Consider the following 19,143-nt stretch of genomic DNA (forward strand, 5'->3'; position numbering starts at 1 on the left):
TTGCTTGTCTGAGGTTGTTTGAATCCACCTTTTTTCCTTTGCTGGTTTTTCTTTGTATTTTTCCCCTGTGATAAATTGTAGACATAAGTGTGACTAAGTCTTGAGTCCTGTGAGATTTTCTAACCAATCACGGAAATGGGATGTTCTTGTGGATCGGTTTACTACAAATTCCTATAAAGGAAACTGTAACATATTGTGGGATAATGTTGCAAGATTTTGTCATCAAGGCCAGTCCCAATCTCCTTGAAGATTTGGTTGCAGCCAATGAGTGACAGAAATTTTTTCTTGATAGCCCAAACAAAATGCAGTACAGTTACCAGGCAAGCAGGGAACAGTCCTCTGGAGCACAGGTAAAACAAAGTTGACAGGCAGATGTATAGAGTCAGGGCATCACTATCCATCAAAGATTTGGAGCTCTCCCTTGGTGTGGAGAGAACACAGGGAAACTGATCTTTGCAGGGATGGGTGGTCTATTGCTGGTTTGTGGTCACACATCTGGACTCTACCTAGCAGGAGTCTTGTGTAAAAGTCCTGGAAAAGTGACATCAGAGCAGGGCCGTGACCACAGGGACTCCGAGGGAATGCACTCGGTGTGGAGATGGGCAAAATATTCTCCCACCACACAGCGTGCTGGTATTCTGGGCAACAGAAGTGAGACAAAGCAAAAGTGGCATTGGAGATCCAGAAAGATAAAATGCTCCTTTGTCTTTCAATGACCCTTTAGCAATTTCTACTGATAAAATTTAAAATCATATTCACTATAAAGGAAAAAAAATATATGTTCAAGAAGCCCAGTTGATGATCTCATATCAGATATGAATGAAAAATTGAATCTGAGAAGCTATGAATTTATAACTAGATGGATCATTTTACAAAAATATCTAAAGGATCTTTAAGAAAACTCCTGAGCATTTCTAACTGACATAATATAAATTAAACCATATCTTCTTGCTTCTATTTCTATCAAATAAATACAAAATAAAGTACATTTCCATTATCTCTCAGGTACGGAGACTTTGGTGGATGCTCTTCTGGAAGTGCCGATTTGCTTCCCACAGCATGCCCTGGAATTACTCGTTTTTCAATGTTGAAAACACCAGATAGTGTAATGAATATATAAGTAATTTAATTTCTAAAATTGTCAGAAAAATCACTAAACTTTCATTATTTCACTATCTGCAGGAAGCTAATACTTAGTAAATGTACAAACACTCAACTAATTTGGAGTAAAATGACAAAGAAGTAGTACTTAATTTGTAATCTGCATTTTGTTTTCTACTCACATTTTACTGAACTGAAACAATGCAATTAAATTTCAGTATTTTTTCTCTCTTTTGATCTCCCAGGCTACACTGAATATTTAAATTAGAAAATGTGCTATCGATTATCTCTTTCTTTTTCATGAAAATGTTTCTGGTTTTATTAGGTTGATGAATTCATTTCTTAACAGAACCTACAGTTTCAACTTAAATTACTTTGTAGTACAACCTAATGTCCCATGCAATGATGTTATACCTGTATTCGTGTCAAATCCAATTATGAAGGCTTGATTTGTGTAATGTGAAAGAAATTATTTCCACTTTCTCTACCATGCAAACAGATCAATTTTCTCATTAGCCTTTTCCATCAGTTCTGATTGCTTTAAGCTTATGTTTTTCATATTACTTCATTTCATAGCCAAATTTGGTACTAATTTCATGTGTGAACAGACTGAGTACATTTTAGGAGATTTTATTTATGTTGACAGGTGAATTTTATACATTAGTAATAGTGGAATATTGCTCATAATTTCATTTAGCTTTAATTATTTATATTGTGCCATGACAGGCTTCATACAGATTTTAAGAGATTACTATTTATTTCTATTCATCTTTTCTTTATTTCATCAGAATTTAGGAAAGGAAAAAAATAAGGAATGAGCTATAAGACAGGCAACAATCTAAGCCAAGAGAAGAGAGTGGTATGGCTGATTTTAGAAGCAAAGTTTGCATAAAAGATTCTAATGAGACCTCTCCAAACTTGAGCTCTGACAAAAAGAGTGTAAGCGGTGCATAATTTTCTCACAAATCCATTGTTCTGTAACGTGCTTGATGCACAAATAAATATGTGAGTGGAAAGTTTGCAGAATGGAGTTTATGTGTTTACAAAGAGAACCATAAAGTGAATCTGCTGATGTGTGTGAGTCAAACTTCCTGGCGATAAAGGGCACTATTAAGAAGATAGGCTCCGAAAAAAGGTTTTCAGAATCTCACAGTCTTCGGTGAACGTGAGACGTTTTCATTGTCTGCATATAATAACTATTCACCAACTGCACAGTAAAAGTGCCTTCTAATAAAATGCTCTGTATTAGAAAAGTTGATTCTATTCCATCAGTGAAAAACTGAAGTAATATTTACATGATGAAAAATAAGACACAGTAGTCTGGTGACATTTTTCTTTATATTATGAGTGTTCAAGAAGTTGCTGTTCAGCACGGCAAGAAAATGTCTCTTATCTGCTTCCATTTGCATAAAAAGCACTCATGTCGCATTTACCTAATATTTTTCCATCTTTCTCTTTCTGTATGTATACAATTTACATTACTCGAGCTCAAAACCTTGGTAAAACCAAACTGTTACTAGATTAAAGTCCCAAATTATATAATTTCTACAATTGCTATTTTTGTTTTTCCTCCAACAAAAAATTCTGAAGTTTTCCAGTGAGTTATCAGGATCACAGAAAGGTCATAAAGATTTTGCTTATACTGTTATACATTTTAGGACCAGTATAGTGTGGTATGTAGTCATGTTTTACAAAAAAACTGTTCTATGAAAAAACAAGTGACTAAAAGAATAAAATACCAATGTGTTCCCATCTTAATCTATGCTCTAATGTTCTCAAATGAAACTGTCCCTTCTCTCTCTCTCTCTCTCTCTCTCTCTCTCTCTCTCTCTCTCTCTCTTACTTTCTTTCTTTTTAGGAATCTGACTACAAGAAAGAAATCAAATTCAAATTAGATATTTTTCTGTATTCAAAGCATTGTGACTGAGTGACTGCTGCTGGGAAATAACTTCCGAACCCTTGAATTCATGTCTATCCACTGTGGCTTGGGTGAGACAATTTTATTTTCTATCTTAGAACTACAACACATAATTGTATCAGGATATTAACTTTTATTGAAATTTTCAAGCAAGTAAAATGGATCAGTATGTGTTTAATTTAGGTACTCCTAATTTTTTACCCCTTATCTATACAGCTTGCTAGTAGAGTACATTGCCACTTGCTTCTTAATGCTCAGTTATCTCTACATAAACACTTACCTAGTCTTCATCCTCAGTGATGTATGTGTGTACTCTAGCACTGGGAACTGGGAAGGAAAACAAGAAATTTATACAAAAAAAAGAAGACAGAAAGGTAAGAAAGATGTATATGTCATTAATAGTTGATACATAAAGTACAGTGCTAAAGAAATAACCCGACCCTAAAACAGACACACATTAAAAAAACTTGCATCAGGGTTGGGTATTTAGCTCAGCGGCATAAGCACCTGCCTTGCAAGTGCAGGGTCATGAGTTCAAACCCCGGTACCAATTAAAAAAAATTGCATCATTTCCCTTCTTGTTGGAAGTCATGTTAATTACAAGTAAATCCAAATGGTTAAGTAGTCTTTTGGGCTCAGTTTCCTTAGGGTTATATAATTAAATATTTTCTGCAAAAAAAAAAAAATCTACTAGGTACTTAAGGAGACATATTGGAAGTACTTTATTGTAGGGCTTAACTAGCAGTTTTGTACAGGCCGAGAAGTCCCATAGTGTTTTGTCTTCTAGTTGGAAGTCTAGTAAGTCTTTTCTGTAAAAATCTAAAGACTTAAGACATTGGAAAACTGAGACCTAAGGGAAGGAAAAATTGGATGCCTGACAAGCAAATAAACGTGGAAAGAGCAAAATTTGTGAATAACAATTTTTGCTTCCTTGGATCTGGATAGAAGCACTATGGAGATCTAATTTCATGGATGAAGGAAGAGTGGATTCTCTTTTGCCAAGTGAGGGGCTGCAGGATGAGCAGTAACAACCTTGACCCCTGTCCTTCTTTGTGTGGTGTGCAGTTCAACAACAGTTCTTAAGCGTTTCCCACCAGATGAGTCATTTTTCATTAAGACTCAAATCTAAGTAACATCTGTGTTAAACTTGTTCTTTATTTTAACTGAAGAAAAATGCCTATTAACACAAATAAAAGACTATTTTCTATAAATCCTTGTATAAATTTAACCTTAAGGGGCTAATTATTTGCTGTTCTCCGCATTTTCAGGGGAACAGATGATTTGTCTAGTACTTACGGCCCCAGATGGTTTGCTTCCTTTCTCATTTCCTTTAAGGGAGGAAAAATTATTCGAAATGTCACTTTGAAAGAAAGAACTAACTTTGCTTGCTTAATTCCTTTGCTCTTTTGTATTTCCCTGAAATATGCTTGAGTGGTGGTTCCACACAATTCTTCTGCTTAGAGTTGTATATTTTAGAGAATCAGTATTCTAAAAGAAGGCTAGTAACTTCAGAGCTATATGCATGTCTGGATGGAAGTGTTCCTTTCAGGCTACAGGTCTGGTAAGCCCACTTTCTTTACTGAGCAAGTCAAGTCGTATGACCAAGTTTCTATTACCATAAATGCAATGGGTTGCCCTCTACCCAGGTGATTAACATGCTAATCTCTACAGGTTTAGAGATGTTGAGGAATTAGGGATGACAATGATAAATATTTGACTTCATAAAATGCTAACCATCTTTCTCAGTTGTCCTCATCCATCCTTACATCTGTTAAAAACATAATTTTTCATTTCTAACATTGGAAGACACTTTTCTATAAACTAATGTGTTGTTTTTTATCATACAAAAGTAAATTGAAATCTAATGTATTATTTTTCATGCTGTGCATGTAAGAGCTTAAGAGGCACAAAAATCATTCCACATATTTTGTGTGTGCATGTAGAAACACAGCAGCCTGCTGAAGTGTGAGAGATCATGCTTAGTTTAGTAGTTTATAAGATTGAAATTACCAACTAAATGTGTTTATATTAATGACATCTTTCTAATACCTTTGCTGAAGATTTAGATTTTAAAATTTCCTTTATATAAACTACTAAGATACATTAGGAGAAAAAACTCAAGTATGACTATGAAAAACTGAGTAATTCCTTCGGGACCATTATCTCAGAGAAATGTTGAAAGAATTTTAGTGTGCATGTCAGGTCACCAGCTAGTCTCAAACTAGTAATTTGGATTCGCATCATTATAGCAACTGAAGTGCCTTCGTGAAGGCTGGGAAGAGGGCTGAAGAGCCAAAGAGAAAGAGCAATAACACTTAGAGGATGGAGTTGCTCTCATAATTCAGCTCAAGATAACTCAAACAAGCACCTTGCAAATGACAATTTGCAGGTGACTCAGCAGGAATGAAAATGCACAAGACTCCAGAGCCCCAGAATCTCTCTTGATGAGGCTTGAAATGAATATTCTGGAGATGTAATTCATTTCTCTCTTTGTTTCAAGAGCTGATGCTTCCACTTTAAATCAAGGATACTTTTCAAACCAATGATATCTGAAACTGTAACTTGTTTTAGAGTAATAGAATTTGTAATATTTTGATTTTAAAATACCATATAGATTTTATGTGTTAGTGACTTCCTTTAAAAATTATTTAATAAACCTTTATTTAGTAAAATTTTTCATGGCCAACATGATGGAGCATTATTTTAAAATTCTCCAACTATGTATTACCTGGATCTTTGAAAGGAAAACCTCATACTCAAAGAAATATTGTAATAATAATTAATAGATTTGAAATATTTGTTAGCAGAACAGACTATGACTTGGTGTATGGGTTTCAGAATAAAATAGAAATGGGCATGAAAATGAATCCTACTAATCGTGGGGCTATGAAAAATAAGCTAACCGGTTGCTTTTCTTTATGCTTCCCAATCTATAATGTAGGAATAATAGTATAATTTCATTGTGAATATAAATAATTATAATGACCTATTATTGAGAACATTAATAATAAAACACTAATCCAAGTACATCTTAAGATTTAATTCTACCCTTACAACTATTAGAAACTGAATTCTCTTCCTTCACTCCTTGACTACATTTTTATACATAGTAATTGTCTTTCCTGTATGAAATATTCTCAAGTAATGATTCTGAGCTCAAAGCATTTTCCTAAGATGATCTGTACTCTCTGTCTCTCTTCTCCTCCCAATGTCTCTCTGACTCTGTCTCTCTGTCTCTCTGTCTCTCCCTGTCTCTCTCCCTCACCCTCTCTCCCTCTCACTGTCTCTTCTCTCCCCACTTCATCTCATATATCTGATGGGTATTTGTTTTATTAACAAGAACATTAAAATCTATAAACCCAGTTATAGTCATCAGCTTTAAGCCTACTCTGTTCTACTGCATATCTTGTTTACCTCAGTAAATTGTACCCACTGTCAAAAGAGAGTTCACATAAGTTTAGTCTAGAAGCCACTCAATCATAAAAACATAATGATTTATTTCTGTGCTTATGAATTTTCTAATTATTTGACATCTGTTATTCTCATGGTCTCATTAGTGGATTTCCTAGCAACAGAGTTCATTCTCTCTCATTAGTACCTAATTCATCTCCAATAATACTCTAAGATTATATTTTAAATGTTCATGTATAATGATGTTTCTGTCTTGCATAATATATTAAATTTCTCTTTGAAATAATCTATACCATATTGCTAGATCGACGCTTTGCTGAATATGTAACTTTTTGAGATTCATTTGATATCCTCAGTACTTCAGACATAAATCTGAATCAGCTATTTTTTTCAGATTCTGTCTCTTTCTGTACTGTTGGGAGACCATTGCTCTCAATTTCCTCCTGATTTGAATGTTCCTTCTTCCCTTTCATAGCTTAGGAAATTGACAGTAGACACACAGGTTAAGAGAATAGTTTATTCATCTGCAGCCATACTCACACAGCAACGAACTTTGCATTTCTCACCATATTTGAGAATTTTGTCAGTTATTTATATAATCTGATGGATGACAAGCTCCACGATGGCAAGGAGCATGTTTTTTCTCACTCTAAAACAAGCTCTGTGCATTGCTCCTGTAAGTTCTCTGTAACTGTTGAAGCAAATAAAAGTTTAAATAAACTAGAAACAGTGACACGCCTTTTTTTTTTTTTTTTTTTTTTCCTTTCTGGCTGCTGGAAACTGGTTTTGAGCTGGAGAGGGAGAGAAAGAGAAAGAGAGACACAGAGAGATACAGAGACAGAGAGAGACAGAGACAGAGATACAGAGAGGAGGAGGAGGAAGAGGAGAAGAAGAAGAAGAAGAAGAAGAAGAAGAAGAAGAAGAAGAAGAAGAAGAAGAAGAAGAAGAAGAAGAAGAAGGGGAAGGGGAAGGAGAAGGAGAGAGAGGGAGAAGAAGAAAAGAAAGAGAGAGGAGAAGAGGAAGATGAGAGAGAGGAGGAAGAAGAAAGAGATAGGGAGACAATGAGATTAATACAGGAGTGAAATATGTATGCATAAGAAAATAGCAACAGATGTAATCGTGAAATACCAGGGCAAGAACAGTGGTATTTTGGAGTAAGAGTGACAAAAAAGGATGCCGTATTTCCATTCCAACCTATTTTCCACACAATAGTAAGAACAACTTCAACAAAGTAAAGTTGCTTCTATTATTTGTAGTTTCATTTACAGAACCCTTCTTACACATATGGGCTTGTGCATATCACTTCCCTTAAACGTAATCAGCCTAAGAGCTAAGTGTATTTATTATTTCCCTTTAGGGTATGATATAGTAAGAAAAGGAGGTCGTGAATTTCCTGCACAAAAGGATGTATTAAAGAACAGAGATGCAAACCCAGAGGATAGGACCTCAGGACTTTTGCACTGAGCTACAATGGACCCTGCCATAAGGAGACTTACGAAATCAAATTGGTCTGTGAGTACTGGCCCAGCGGTGAGAAGATGGATTGGAGGACTGCTGGAATGAGGCCTCATCACACTGATGAGAATTCAGAATAGGATTTTCACTTAAGCAAATAATATAAAACAATTAAGAACTTGTTCTGGTTTCAAGGCATAATCTTGAAAGAAATATGTTGTGTGATATGAGACTGAGATAGAGAGAGAATTAAAAATGACATTCACTAATAATCTGAAGACTGTAGGACTCAGATGGCCTTGTTGTGTCTCTTAGCTGCACTTATAATGCTTGAGTTATTACCTCTGCATTCACTAGTTTCTAGGTATACAGCAAAATCATCACACAGGGGTGACTAAAACAACAAATACTTATTTCTTCATAGTTCTGGAGGGTGAAACTCCAGCATCAGGCTGTTTCTCCCACAGTCCCTCAGCTTGGATGGCGAGGACAGCCATTTTCTTGCTGTGTCTTGGTTGGGTCTTTCCTCTGTGTGTGTGTTGGTATCTACACCTCTTCTTGTAAAAATACCAAGTTTTATTTGTATAGCACTCACAAATATGAACTCATTTTACCATAAGTGCATCTTTAAATGTCTAGATTCCAGCAGTATTCTGAAGTGTTGTGGGTTAAGACATTAACATGTGAATTTGATGGGGCCACAGTTTGATCCCTAAAACCACACTTTCCACAGACATTTGGAAATATACTACAGTTTATAGAAGTTTATTAACTGGTGCTAATCAGGCTCAATTTGTGAAAACTTACTGTGTTCTATTTCTTTGTTTTTGTTCCCCTCTGGAAAGCAGTAGACCAGGTATTTGGATATTTTCTAACCTATAATCTGATTGTGCTCCTGGTTGAAACATGGGAGACAAACCGATATGATGATTACTGATGAGTTGGCAATATATTGGGACCAAGAAAGAAATAAGATTATCTAAACTTGAAATTTGTGGCTAATTGATTGCTATTTCTGTGAGACAAGAACCTCCAGGATTGAATCTGTCATGTGACAAACTTATTGTCCAATTAATGATCAAACTCTTCCTTTATCAGACATACCCGATTTGATACAGAACACCAATTCTGAAAAAAAATTAAGTAGATATGTGTTTCTGTAAAGATGGATCCCTTCGTCATTCAGGAAGGAAAACATGCTTAGTGTGTATGTCAGTTCTGAAAATGGTTTTCTCAGCAGGGTGATTAACTATTTAAAACGGATTACCATTTCTCACAATGAGAACTGAAGGGATAAGCCAACTTCCAGAATGATGTATTTAATCTTAAATTGAGAACATAAGTGAAGTCAGTCACTTGTGACCCTGAATTGAGTCAAACTGAGAAGCTAACCTCCTTAGGATCAGTCATTTTACTCACATGAGAAAGGTACAGGAAAGCAAGGGTACTACATTCAGCAACGGCCTGGTGCATTCATGTCCAGTTATGAGCTATATGATCTTATTTGCAAACAAGATCTTTGCAGATGCAATCGCATTAACATGAAGTCATATTTGGCAAAAGCAGGATTTCAAACAGTATGCCTTTGTCAGAGAAGAGTCACATGGGAAATGCCCAGTATCAACTGAGACAGAGACAGAAGTGACAGTTTTAAACCAAAGGAAATCAAGGATTAGCAGCAGTCACCCGAAACTAGAAAGAAACAGGTTATGGTGCTTGCAGACAAGGATGGCATTATTGATGACAGAGTTTTAGGCATTTAAACTCCAAAATGGTAAAGTTATAAATTTCCTGATTTTTAAAAACTGTTCAAGTTGTAGAACTTTTCCATGGTAGCACATGAAAGCTAATACTGTGGCATTTCCCCAGCAACAGCAGGGTGAGCAACAGGAAGAACCTGGCTCCTTGGTGATGCCAGGGAATCAGGGATAAAGCTCCAGGACCGTTGGTCTTTTGTTACGAAGGCATTTTTATTTCCTGTAATTTCAGCCAATGATAGATGACTTGTTAATAAGCTATTGCTGAGAATTACCAAATGGACTGTAATATTAGGGGCATTAGGTATTTTGGGAGGAATGGCAGTTGGAATAGCTTGGAATTTCCTATGCTGGTCAAACAGGTGGGGGATCAAGTGTGGAGATTTGGGAGCTTAACGTAAATGTGACCTCCTGTGTTCTGGCAGTCTGCTGGAGCTTTGCACTTATCATTTACATTCTGGTACTTAGTGTCACCCCACTGCTAAACCAGACTGGTGTGGCCTGGGGAAATGCTACTGACATTTGCTTGGTGGCCAAGCACCATACAAGCAAATTACATTTGCTTTGTATCAGGATCCTAGCTCAAGTTTTTATTAAAGATAAAGAGATGCAAAAATACCCAAATCACATGCATGAAAACAAAATGTCTGCTTCTTCAGATAGTTCTATTTTTGTTTCTATAATTCTGCTCACCAACTGCATGTATAACCTTTCTTTAAATTTGCAAAATAATTCAGAAGTTTTCATGCTGCCAATTGCTAATCAAACCTTCTTCATCAACATCCACGCCCTCTTTCCATTTGTCATTTTATTCATGCATTGCAAACAGTGGCTCATGCGGCTTCTTCTCTGCCTCAGGAAAACAACAGGCTGTGGAACCAAGGGGAAGCTTATTAGCAGCTAAAAGCTCATTTTTAATGCTACCTAATCAGGTTGCCGACTCACTTAAATTATAAACCTTAAGAAAAAAAAAATCCTCACTTAATCACTCAGATATTGGTGTGCCTTGTCAAGCAGTGCCTTTAATATTGAGTCTTCCTCTCAAAGAGTTCAAGTACGAACCCTTTGCCAGAATAAATTGGTAAACCTGTTTCTTTCTCAGTGCATATGGTGAAAACCTATGAGGTCTGTCTCATTATATAAGTGTATTTGGCTGCTATTTTATATTCATCCAGACTATGCTATAAAGTAAGAGCAAGTATCAGTTCCAAAAATGAAACTAAAAAATATAAAATAAAATAAAGACTGGACATTTTCGTGAATAACTATCCCATATGTGGTCTTCTCAATTTTGACAGGCTTGCTAAATTGATTTCATTTATTTTGTCTCATGTCATTTTCTTATACTAATCATTCATCCTGGAAGTTAATGAATGAAGATTCAGGTGCTTGAAATATTCATATTCTAAATACATTTTAAAGTTACAGTTTTTCTGAAGATATTTTAGAGAACTTAGAATATTTGTAATCATGAATGTGTTTTCATTTTTCAAGAAAATGGAAGATCTGTAGCAATGTTTTTTTTTTTTATTTTTCTGCAATTCATTTCTGAAAAAAATGTTTGATCACTGACTAAAAGACGTATTTCATTTCAACATGGATTCAACACGTCTATGCCATGCAGTCTGACTTACAGTATGACATCACCATGGGGCATCAGGCCATGACTTCACTGATCATGTAAAATGATTTCAAGAGTCACATGTGATTATCCATGGAGCATCTAACATTCTTAGAACTGCCTCTGACAATTGCAAAGAAATCATTGCTTCCCTTCGGAGTTATAAACACTCTAATCAATCTGTAATGTTCCAACTGATTTATTTTTTAATGTATGAATTATAGAATTGATATTAGAGAAAACTTACGACTTTGCTGTCTGAGAAAAAGGAGTAGTCAATTCTTTTCTTGTCTTTGATAAGGTTGTTTGGGGGAAGATTTTAGCAGTCCCCATGTTTTCCCTTGTAAATTCTTCATTGAGACTATCCTTTTATAACATAAAAAAGTTTAGAACTTTCCTTTTCCTCCATGATCGTCTTTTAAATCTTAGAAAATAGCTAATATTTTCAGTTAAAATATCCTTAGAGACAAAATGAGTCTATCATCATCATCCATACTCATTCTGTTTTAATATTTTATAATTGTGATGTTTAGTATTAAATTTACTATCCCAGTTGATATAACCAACAAACGATTAGGGAGTATTAAAAATCTCCCACAGTATATGGAGTCTCACAAAATAATTTTGAGGACAAAACCTCATTTGAAATAGAGTTAACACTTTTCCTTCCCTGCTTCCTATTTACCCATATAAGCCTCTTGAATAAATGTTATGTTTTTATCTGTGACTAGGGCATTTTATTTTATGTCTCAACATTTACTATCTATTTGAACTATCTCAGCTATAGACACTGTCATATTACAACTTGTAGGGAAAGCTACTGAAAGTAATTTGATGATATCATATGCACATTCAGTTATTAACGTAAAATACATTCCACAGTACTCTTTGATTTCATAGTGATCCCTATCAACTATTCTAGCTACTTTTTGCTTTCATGTGGTTCTATGCAGGCAAATTAAAAAGAAAATCTTTTTCTCAATAACATTTTTGCTTTTCTCTGAGAAACACTAAATTATGTTAAAAAGTCAAATATTCTTAACTATGCATTATTTGAACACTGATTTAACAAAATTTGGCTTTCTATATTCTACCCAGCCCCAATGGGATCAGCCCTTTGAAAGTATACAGGAGGTATTACTAGCAAAACTAGATCACATCTTCAAATACCCTGAGCTTCAAAACAATCAAAATAATTCAACTAGACCCCACTTACTTTTTCTTGTGCCAAAATGCCTGTGATGACTATCAAATTTTAAAACAGTTTTACTCAAGTTTTGGTTTGTCTTAACTTTGTTTCCTTCTGTGTATCAATCCTTTATTGTCGGGCTATTTTGCCTTGTTCAATAATATCGACAAAACTTTGTCTTCGTCCCTGTGAATGTATAATTCATTCTGTGCTTTTTATATGGTTTATTTTTCTTTTGCTTATGGCTTCTCAATCTATGTAGGAGTGCCTTATGGAAATTCTGGATTCCATAGCGTCTACATCTACTTTCCAGTTCTATATAAAGGACGATTAGATACCCTTGGTTCCTTAATCTCTAAGGCCTTCAATTCTGCCACTGTATTCTGCTTTCTGTGTCTTAAATTAACATTCCCTCCTCTCATTTCTAACTTGGAGGGATCTTTATAAATTATTTTTCTTTCTGTATTATGCATGTTAGCCTGTGAAGTATGTGCATGGGTGAATACGTAAGTCTGTGTTATTATTACTACAAAATCAATTTAATTTTTTTTATTATATCTAGGGTTGGTATCAGAAAAATATTTCATCTGTTTAAATTAAATAACAGTATATGAATACTCAATATGAATAATTTTGCATTACTATTCTAGTTATTATACTAGCCACTGTGTTCTATAAGTAGTTAACACAGGTCTGAGCTGTAAAGGACATAATGGTCTATCATAGAAGAAATGATGATGGTATTCCATCTCAAAAATAATGAAAACTGGTGAAGTTTAAAGTGTTGAAATTAACATTAACCACAGGGGTTGAAAACTGCCAGCAAACCCAGAGGCCTACTTCATGTGGGCAGAGCATGTTACAGTATATTAATGACATATACAAAGGCCCGTGGGTTTAGTAAAGCTTTTTTTGGATTACTCGAAAGCAAAACCTGGAATAACACCTTGAAGGAAATAGTTTATTGTTTGGATGGACCTACTGAAAAGGAGTAAGAAAAAATCCATATTAACAAAGGAAAAAAAGTAAGAGTGAATATAAGATTTCATCTTGAGCGTCCTCTACAGGCAATTTCAAGTCTATCAGCACCTCAGACACACACACACACACACACACACACACACACACACACACACACACCAAGTATCTAGTAAATGCCTATCTAAAAGCAAAGAAGATAAAATATGTGTTTATAATTTCTATTCACTACTAGTGAGGGTTGTCCAGAGGGGTAATAGCTCCCACTGTCTGATACATCAGTAATGACATTGAGAGAACTGTGGAGTTGTGGAAAGGAAGACCTAGGACAGAATGGAGCATGGCTTTTGATGAAAGTGAGGTACTGGATCATGAAGCTCATATATAGAGCACGTATACCAGCTGTTGAAATAAAAGATGGTCAGAGATGTGATATAAGCCCCAGAGGCGCAGGATAAATGGAGCTTTGGAGAAACCTGACCTAACTGAGGAACAGGTCTTATGAATGGGTGTTTGTGTACAGGATGTGCGTAAGGAATGGCAGTGTATTGATGACTGAAAGTGCTGTTGGGAGTTATATGTAGATGTCCCCTATAATCTCATGAGCTCATAGCTTTTTAGTGGTGATGGGATCATGATTATATGATACTTATCAGTGGGTTAGCCCGTGAGTGTTTAGCTAAGTGTAGTGTTGGGGGGGTGAGGAGGTGGATCACTGGGTGTGTGATCTGGAAAAGTCTGTCTCCCATCTTCCTCCCTTGATCTCCTTCTCTGCTCCTGTCTGCCGTGTCATGAGCAACTCACCCGTGCTAGGGCCTCTGCCATGTCACTAGGGTGTGGAGTCAGCCAGCTATGAACTGAAACTTGTATGATCTGTGAGCCAAATTTAACCCTCTATTTTTAATTCTGTGGGTGCCATGTATTGTGTCTCAGCAATGAGAAGGTAACTAAGACAGGTGACAAATGATGGCACAAAGTTTTCCATTGATGGTCATATGGAGAAAATGATAATTCATAAATAAAAGCAATATGGTAGTACTGGTATCTGAGAATGGTTACTATGAAAGAAATTTTGCTATTGCTATACAAAAGACAATATCAAACAAGGAAAAAAAAAACGAAGGCAAGTTATCCCTAAGAACAGTAGAGATAACTATTTTCCTTTAAGAAATGATATGGCTCTGAATCAACTAGTGATATTGAGAAAATAGTTAAACAAATACGCAATAGAGAAGATATGTAAATACAGGATAGGAATTATTCTCTGATTGTATTGATAATGTGGAGGGAAAGAGAAAATTAAGTGACTCATACATTTCAGATAAGTAATAGAAAAATTATCTTATAAACTAGAGCAAAAATAATCTTTCATATTCAGCAAATTCTGGCTCAATTCCTGAATCATTTGAATATTGAACAACACACAAGGGCCTTGGCTGGGATATGGAGTTAGGATTTTCTATAACTAACTACAGGTAAAATCCAGGAATACACATGATGTCATTCACACAGAATATACACAAAAAGAAGAGATTCTGAGCAATGCCAAAACTCTATATAGGGAATGAGTGGGAAAAAGAAACCACAAATAATATTTTGTGGAATATGGGAAAGTTAAACCAGGAGACAGTCTGTCATAAACCTGAGAAATGGCAAATTTGAAGAGGACTATTTCAAGCTGCTTTAAAAGCAGGCATTTGCAAAGTAACATCATGATCAATCTTAAGTATTTTGTATATTCAATCAACGTGACATAAGTGACATTTATATTATGTAAATAACTTTGTAGTGATCTTGTTAAGAACATGTTTTGAACAGAATGAGAGATAATATTCTGGTCATTAAGATTAAGGACAGAGTGAAAGGGAAGATAAAGTAACCTGACCAATTTGGAAAGAAGAAAAATTAAGGAATAGAGGGCTGATATAGTTTAACTTTTTTTACTTGTGTAGGGAGAAACTACACAAGTTTACATGTTGAGGAGAAAAGATCAGCTAAAATCGAAAAATGAGGGAAAGAAATGAGGCAAACTCTGAAAGGTGAGAATATACTTGGAACATAATAGATTGGTTTTTATAGATGAAGAAATATGTGCTTCTTCGAAGCAAAAAAGGAAAAACCAGACTTGAGAAAACAGCTAAATTTAGGTGTCTTTAATATTGAAGGCACACTAACAGCACAGGCATGTACAGTAAGAAAACAGGCAACAACAGGGTTGGCACCATAATGGCAGTAGCTGTCAGAGAACACTCTCCCCCAAGAGAATTTGTGACTGTGTCCCTGCACTTTTACCCTAGATCTTCAAAATTAGCACAGCTAGCCATCCATAAACAATGATTCAGATGAAATCTGGTGGGGAGACTGCTGTTGATATCTCCCAGAACAGTCACCCCATTTGTAGAATGTCTCAAATGAAGCTCATTTTGGAAGCACCATTGCAATTTAATGGCACACAGTAGGTGAATACAAATAGCTATTAAATTAACATCTTCCTCTACATTTTAAAAGGGAGGATACAGAGGATTTCAACTGGTTATTGTCCTTGCACAGGAAAGTCCTAGCACCAATAGAGTTCTAATTAGGTAATTATTAATAGAAAGGCTTCCTATACCCATGGTTTTCTTAATTTGTTCTATGAGATGAATTTTACACAATGCAGCACCAATGTGCTTTATAATTTTAGTTTCTGTCTTTAACCCCAAAATCTCTGTTTTGCAAACAACCAAATAAAATGCAGTAGGTCTTAAGTCTTGATTTTAGAAGTACAATATGGAGGGCATCATTGGGTTAGGTTTTGATACGACCATAAGCTCTAGTGGAGTTGATCTGGAAATGTCCATCTGATTTTTCCTCTATGGCTCACACTGGATCACTGTGTCCCTTTAGAAGTGAGAAACTTGAATGAAACTTGCCCAGTCTATAGCTCAACTGAGAACTATACAAATTATCTGGCCTATTTTAAGGGTTTCTTTGTTAATATTAAATTCTAAATGTAGCAGCAAAATCTGCTGCAGAATTTGGTTATCCGCTTGTTTTTTACTGAATTCAAACAAAATTTTATATCATTAGCACAAATCTGCATTTATAATTGGAGAAGTGATCCATGTCTAGTCTGAACAACACCATGAAAACATAATTTTCAACACCATGCGAACATAATTTGTGCTGTTCACTGAGAATACTTTGGCATGGCAAACTCATTGATATTCTTCACATAACTTTAGCATTTTGTTTCAAGCCCCTTTTGGGAATGTTCTCCTATTTAAAGAAATCTAGAACAACCATTTTAAAATTGTAACTTGTTTTATGTAGATGAAATTAAAGACAATATAATGGTTTGTATAGAAACTCTGGTATGATTGCTTTCTTTTTTCTTTTTTATCGTAAGGTGGTATGTATGGCTATCTTTAAGACTGTTTTGTGGAGCATCATGCTACCTCATGAAGGAGAACAGAGAGTTTACCCTTTCACAAGTGTCAGGAGAGCAAGAAAAATATGTATAAGTAAACACCTAGACAAAACCAAATCTTGAGGATGTATTATCATCACAGGGAGCTGTTCACCTGGTATAACTACAGTTGAGTTCTCCAAATACAGAGGTTCTTTAGCCCTGGAATTAGTGACAACAAGCAAAAGGTGTTCTGATATTATTTAACACATATTACAAGATGAGAATTACCTACATTTTTCAAGCCAGAATTATATGATTCCAATATTTGATTCAGTTTTGTCAATTCTTGTGCTAAAAGTTACTCAAAATGAAATCACGGTCCGAGATTGCTCCATAGAATCCCAAAGCGAAATTTCAGTCCCTGGTTCTTTTAGTGAAGTAATAAAATTCAAGCTTTGCTTTCAAATGCATCTAAAGTCTTTGTTTAAAAAATGGGTCAAAACCTCTCAAATATTTTTACAATATAGTTAATCAAATGTGTTCGTCAGGCTTCCAAGCCATAGGTGAAAGGGTTTGGCCCAGACAGGACTCTGTAGCCAGAAAAGCCTCAACCAGAACCAGGAAGCTCCTATCTCCCCCGCCCCTAGGAATTTACCTGTGACGTCATCTTCCCGGCCCCTGGGAACTTACCTGCCAAACCTAGGACCAATGGGCTACCCGTGCACCCCTAATGCCCCCTTAGGTTCCACCCCAAACAGAGGCTACTTACATACCCCCGATGTCACATGTCAGCCAGAGAGAAAGCTGGACTCCGGTCTGGGTTGCTGGTTCTCTCTCTCCGCGTTCTCAGAATAAAGGCCTCTTTTGCTTTATACTTCTCAATTTTGGAAATAATCCTATCAATAGGCATAGTCTAACATTTAGCAGCATCAAATATTAATACTGTAGATTTTTATCAGAGAATATTATTCAGAGTAGTCATTATTTTTCCTAAGAATTTAGAAGAAAATACCTTACATGACTGGATGGCCAATTGATCACTGTGACCTCACAAATTGGTGTCCCATAGCACAAGCTAGGTCATGCATAACTACTTTATTTGATGCATAACATGGAAAACTTATTTTTGAATTGTGTAATAATGTTTCAGAATAAGGAAATTTCACATAAAATCAGGATGTTTAGCTTTCATGAGAAACTGACAATTTATGCTTTTGCTGCAGCTAGTTTTATCAGTTCTTACAATCCTATTTACTCACCTGTTGTCTTGGAAGTTTGTTGATTGTGTCATCTTTACCTGGAAGACCTAATTCAAATTTTTGCTCTACTGATTGTGTAAGCTTGAAGAAAAAAATCTTAAAACTTCAATGAGTCTCAGATTTACTATAAATAAAGCAAGAATCATAATACTGTAACTGTTTTATGATGTATATAAGTTAAAGCTACAGATATTCCAGCACTGCAAATCCTCCCAACAGCATAGTAACAAGGGCCAGTCTGTTTAGCTAGTCTATTTCTTCTAAATCCTCAGATGATGAATTTAGAGAAGAATAAGGAATCTATCCACCTATTTTCTTCAGTCTCCTAACCCTGAATGATCATTAATTCATGCAGTTAGTTAATATTTTTATGCCCACAATTATTTTATACTATACTATAAAGTATACTATTTGGGGCATAGACTTTAACTATTGAAATAGTGAATATTTGAGTCTGCTGGACAATATGTTTTTCCTTTAGGCAAATTATATAAATTGTTAAGTTTGAAGTTGTGGCTATTGATTTACAAGTAAAAAATATAACATTGGAGTTTAGCACATAGAATACATAAGCCTGTGGGCTGGCACCCTATTTTACAGATCAGAAAAATCAAAATTAATCAAAATATGTGTAAGTAAATACTTAGATAAAAGCAAGTCTTGCTAATATAGTATCATCACAGGAAGCTGTTTCCCTGGTGTAATTACAGTTGGTGAACATGAAATCCGAAAATGTAGAAAATATGTTTCAATATATGAATAGTTGTTGGAATTCAGTGACATTGTGCTGTTTTAAGTCGCAGAGAGAGATTTGGGCCTATAGAACCAATTATCTTGGACTTTCTTTGCATGGACAACAACTATCTTTGACATTGGAAGTCTGCCTATGTTATGTTTCATGCTAATCTACCCTAATTCTGACTGATATTGACATTCTGTTAGATGTGGAAGCTCATTCAATCAAGATTCATACAAAGCTTGCTCTTCTGAGAAAATCTTTGTCTTTCTAAGACAGGTTGTCTATCCCTGTCCAGGTTGATTATGTCTAGATCTTTTTTATTTC

The sequence above is a fragment of the Cavia porcellus genome, unplaced genomic scaffold, assembly GCF_034190915.1.
Source record: "Cavia porcellus strain 051 isolate PalLab524CR breed Dunkin Hartley unplaced genomic scaffold, mCavPor4.1 scaffold_22, whole genome shotgun sequence".
NCBI lineage: Eukaryota > Metazoa > Chordata > Mammalia > Rodentia > Caviidae > Cavia > Cavia porcellus.